This window comes from Podarcis raffonei, chromosome 7 (assembly GCF_027172205.1).
Source record: "Podarcis raffonei isolate rPodRaf1 chromosome 7, rPodRaf1.pri, whole genome shotgun sequence".
Lineage (NCBI taxonomy): Eukaryota > Metazoa > Chordata > Lepidosauria > Squamata > Lacertidae > Podarcis > Podarcis raffonei.
This window is the reverse complement of record NC_070608.1, coordinates 81624273-81630169: the sequence shown is the minus strand read 5'-3', so window position 1 is coordinate 81630169 and position 5897 is coordinate 81624273.

Sequence of the window (5897 nt, the reverse complement as noted above, 5' to 3'; positions counted from 1 at the left end):
CTGTAAAGGAGATGAATTTATTTGATCCTATCTACCTACCTACCTCAGGCTATGCTCTATCTTTGTCACCAAACTCTGAGTATAAATTGCACACTGTATTAATTGATATTATTTTCAACATTAGTGGCCATGTGACGATTTTAGCTTATGAATTTTATTGTTTAATGTTTTTATTTGTACATTGGGGTACTTTTATAGCTCTGTTTAGTGTGCGTAAGATTTTGATAATATAAATGTTTTAAGTCTTTTTTATCAATTCAGTATATTTTCTTTTAATTGTCAAATAATTCTGTGTACATTGTGACAGCCTTTGGCTATGTGCAATAAAACTGACTGAGACTGAGACTTGAATTATACCAGTACAAAATTGTGACTGTGACCCCTGCCCCCCAAAAAAAGCCTGTCAAAGCCCATAGGCCCCCTATTGTGGTGTGTCAGCTACTTGATTGCCCTATCCTCATTTTTCCAGTTCCAGGCAGGCAGTACAAACTGGAAAATCACTCAGCTCTACCTGAACTCAAAGCAGGCCATGGTACTTGGCTGGTCTGCATTTGGCTTGGTGTAGCCCTGATGCAAAGGGGAGAAGGCTTTTCTTGTGGAGAAAAGGAAATTTCAGGAGGTGCAGCTGCTCCAAACCTGTAAATGTCAGGCTGTGCCTGCCACTGACCCCTTTTCAAAACCGTGAACCTGGGTATTTGCCAGCTTTTCAGGATTATATGTTTGTGCAAATGGATCAATGTGTGGGGGAGGAGAACAAAAATAAGTACCGTATTTTTCGCTCTATAAGATGCACCAGACCACAAGACGCACCTAGTTTTTGGAGGAGGAAAACAAGAAAAAAAATATTCTGAATCTCAGAAGCCAAAACAGCAAGAGGGATCGCTGCGCAGTGAAAGCAGCAATCCCTCTTACTGTTCTGGCTTCTGGGATAGCTGCGCAGCCTGCATTCGCTCCATAAGACGCACGCACATTTCCCCTTACTTTTTAGGAGGGAAAAAGTGAGTCTTATAGAGCAAAAAAAATACGGTATTTGTGATTTATAAAGTGTGTGTGCAGATGTATGTAAGTTTAGCAGTGGCAGAAGTGCAATCAGGCAGGACACTTCAAAGCCTATTAATGTTCATTTGAGGACCTTTTTCCTTCCTTCCTCAGCCGGAATATATAGTTGGTCAGTGCTGATCTATGTGCAGGGCCTGAGCCAATTCCCTCTTTTCTTTCCCCCTAAAAAGGCTCTGCACTGATGACTTTTGGGAGCACACTTGCAATCTTCTCCCCAAATCTAGTTCAGGCAAAACCTGTTAATCCAGTTTGCACCAGCAATCCTCTAATTGCCCAGCCCTTGTGTCAATCACAAAGCCTCCTACCTTGAAGTGTTTTTTTCCAAGAGCTTAAAAAAAAGTTTGAATTGTTATATAGCATCCAACAGATTTGAGCAGATAAACATGGTAAGAATTTATGGGAAGGGGGACGGGATTATAGTGGATATCTTGTCCCGGACACAAGGGGAAAGGGCAATGAGGGAGACACAATCTGCTTTTAATTTAGATACGGTTGTGTTGTTTTAGTTTACAAGGCAAGGGAGAGGTGAGAAAGGAAGAAATGAAACTATGGACATTGGTTAGACTTGTTTCTCATGTATCAGCTGGGAATCTCCCAACACACTTTGTGAATGGGCGTGGGTCGGTGTGCTGTTCAAAGCAAGAAGTAAAAAAAATCCTGCTTTGGTATGCTTCTTTAGGCCTTAAGATTTGTTTTCATATGTTCCACACTGCAGCTTAAATACAGGAGATGTACTCTACCAAGAATTGGGACCAAACTAGAGATGGTGATGGAACATATATTTAATACATTTCAATGCACATTTAATTAAATATATAAAGAGGAGGAACCATCTGATATTAAAAGAAAAAAATGCATGCGGACAAAGGCTGAAGAACAAATCACATTATTTGTGGTACTCTTTCCCTGTTTGCTTTTTGTAGTGTGTGGGGCCTTTGCCCTCTCTCTTTAAGAGATATAACTGATATGTAATAGAAACTCCCCTCTCCTCCTTGGGGGTGGTTCCCTCCTTAGTCAACTGGGAACCAGTTGGAATCATAATTATTTGAGGGAAAGAAATGTGTTCCAAATGTGCTTTAAAGGTATCATGTGTCGATGCTACAGTTTACTTTGGCTCCAGTGCTCTCCCACTGATGGTTTTTGAATCCACGTTGAAAAGCTATGCTAATAGTTTCTTGACAAGTGCTGCTGTCTGATGCATTTCCATCAAACCAGCTTCAATCTGAAAGGAAATATTAAGCCAAATTCATTCTGCAGTTAGACTTAGGTGTGTACCTTTGAGGCAGCCGTTGGACATGCACAGATAATGGTGCATGCACAGATGACAATTGCATGAATAGCATGAGACATGTAATGTGCATTTGGTGAAGTCATCCCTGCCCCTCTGATCATAGCTGTCAACTTACAGATTTGAAAATAAGGGACCAGCAGCCAAAATAAGGGATTTTCCGGGCACAGGTATGTTCGACTTCTGAGCCCCTCTGAGCCAAAGGCAGAAAGCCCAGCCAGCAGCCAAACGAAGCCTCAAGCGGTGGTTCCCACAGCGCAGCAACCCGGCAAAGGGGATGCAGCAAGGAAAACCACCGTCACCTCTCCGCTGGGAAGCGCTGAGCAAAGGCGAGTCCCCAGGCAACGCGGCCGATTTGATAGGCACAAGGCATGCAAGCTCCACCCCCCAGTCATTCCTGGACTCCTTATTGGGTGAGCAACACAGCCAAGCAACACAGTTGGAGCCTCTCTCCTCCCTGGCCAGCAGGGAGGGAGGGAGAGGAGGTGCTTCCTTTGAAACCCGAGAAATTTAAGGGACATCATCAATAAGGGAAAGCAGCGGGACACGGCGCTGGGATAAGGGACTGTCCTGCCAAATAAGGGACGGTTGACAGCTATGCCTCTGATCTGTACAACAGCATGCATATGTGATTTGAAATACAGCAGAGGGAGGCAACCTCACTACATTTTATGCTGTGAATGCATTAGTCATGCCCGTGTGGCTGTTATGCTGAGTTTTGGTCTGCTGTCCAGCAATAAATACTATTGAAGCTTTCCTGAGTCCTGCTGCTTCCTGACATTAGGGCACACCCATTACACGGTTCCTCACACAGTGAGTACCTTTCCTGAAACCATGAGATCCTACACCTTTTTCCTCATCAGGGCTTTGAAATCAGTAGTGAGACCAATTATCAGAAACGTACCTGGCAGGAAGAGATCAACATCCCCAGCTGTGCAAGCTTTTTTACTCAATAAGGCCCTTGCATTATAAAGAGAGAGGTCTTCAGCAGCCATCACATCTAATTCATTCCCCCTCCTTACATTATTAACCCTAATCCAAGGCAGTTTCCCATTCAGTTTCTCCCATTTCTTTCTCATGCAGGCACAAGACTTTTGGCAAGAAAAAGGCTGGCAACCTTATAGCTGATCAAAAAGTTGGCAACCTTACACCAGGACAGACCTAGACAGGTTTAGCTTCAGTAAGCCTTAACACCGGTAAATGCTGTTCTGTCCTCTGTTGTAACCGGTGTTATTTTTCTGGGAATAGAGGTGCTGGAACTCACCACGAATGCCGCTCTTGTTCTTCTTTAATAGCAATGGCACCCACCAGATAAGTTCTGGAACTGAGTTCTGGTGAGTTGCAGCTGAAAAATAGCCCTGCTTGTAACTAATTTTTTTTAAAAAAAGACCACAACAGTAAATCTACTTGTGTAGTTGCCTGTTTCGAAAGCAGTAGCAGTTCGAAAGCACTCCCGGGTGCAAGTAGATAAATAGGGACCGCTTACTAGCGGGAAGGTAAACAGCGTTTCCGTGTGCGGCTCTGGCTCGCCAGAGCAGCGATGTCACGCTGGCCACGCGACCCGGAAGTGTCTCCGGACAGCGCTGGCCCCTGGCCTCTTGAGTGAGATGGGCGCACAACCCTAGAGTCTGTCAAGACTGGCCCGTACGGGCAGGGGTACCTTTACCTTTACCTTTAGTTGCCTGTTTACTTGCATTATAATACTACACTTCCATGATATATTAACACTGAATATTTTTATGTTACTTTACTTTAGAATGCAGTGTTATACATTGTTCTTGTTATTTTTTTGTGTGTTAGCACAAATTTACTGGCTAGAGTGCTGTGGACTTTAATTGGTACTTTAATAGCTACCTAGATCTAAACAAGTTTTTACTCCTTCAGATTCCTATCTAAATATTTCATAAAGTGGGCAGACAGCCAGCAATGGGGCATGTAAAACACTTTGTCCTGTCTGGCATTAAACTTACTTAGAACGTGCCTTTTAATTTATGCTTCGTCTTTCCCCTGGCATGTTTGATGTTTCTTATTCAGTCATTATTGCTAATCTTCCGTGTTTTACAAATTCAACTTAAGAATGATTGAAAATCCTGTACTTTGGCTTGGTTTTACACATGCATGCTGATCACACAACAGGATGCAAAATGCTTAGGGCACAACTACTCATCTTCATTCCCAACAGACTAAGTTCTTGAATGCCATCTTTTTTCCTGCCCAAAGTTCTGTCTGAAAACATTCAGCAGGTTTAACTGTTCCTAGCATACAGATGCAGTGATAAGAAGAACCTTGCCTGCTGAAGTTCTAAAGCAACCCTTATTCCTAACATTAATCTGTTTTTTGAAGAACAGTGTTTTCAAAACATTTGAAACTTGGGGCACAGTACTCCTGCATTAAAATCAGAAACACATTATACTCGTGCAAATATTTTCTCTGGTCAATACTCAGACAACTGAGAGGGCATCTTTTATTTTTTATTTCTTCTTTTCTTTTGTGCCTTCTACTCTCCCCCTCTGCAAAGTCAGCTAGGTTTCAGGGATGTCCTTGTAGAACATTTCTGGGCAATGATGATGTAGAATAATGTACAATTATTCTACAAATAATTATAGATCAGGCTGCTGGAGGATCATGGATCATCTTTATTCTGTCTGCCATGATGCTTTCATTACACACAGAGTGCCAGATAGGGTTAGAGGCAATCAGGTGGTTTATATGGTTCAAAAACATTGCTATTAATATAATTCAAAACTACATCTTCTTTTCAACACCTTGCTAAATTCTTCCCCAAAATATTTAGCAATTCCTCCGTTTCACATTTTCAGTTCTTTTGGCACCAACACTGGACAGCCACAGTTGGAAGTTTTTATGCTTCTAAAAGCTTTATCTAACAGCTGTATGCTACCTTAAGAAAGTTTTGCCTCAAATGCACATTAAATATGTTTCTCATGAAACTGACTGTACACAGCAGTTTGTTCTGCTACAGCAGTTTCTGTTGAGCCATTTTGTTTTACACGATTGTTATTAACACAGATATGTCTCAGGACAAGTTAAATGTCCAAGATTCTTTAAGTCAAGTCTTGGCAAGTATGCTCAACTTCAAGAAAAGCATTTCTGCCTTTTTCTGGTATTCAAACAACCTGTCCTCGGGACTATCTTGAGGGATTTGAAAAGCAGATTTGTACAACTTTGCTTTCTCATGGTGGATGGGAAAGCTGATTCACCAACTTTTAGAAATGAGCAATGTGGCTGGGAGAGGGAGAGATGTGGATGATAGAGGAGGAATGTTAAACATAAAAATTAGGTGGGAAGCCACAGGCACGGGAAGGTCAACAAGCAGCTTAACAGCAAAGGAGTCACCTTGTGGTATTATATAAACTTTACAAGCAGTTATTTGACAAGTACGGGAACAATTAGACAAAGCCTGATGGTTATCTTTGTGCAACTATACACAACCTCTGCCATAAAACATTACTGAAAGAACAAATCCAGAGATAGCACATTGCCCTCACCTTCCCTCTCCACCAGTTCTTCCCTTAGAGCAGCAGTTATTTAA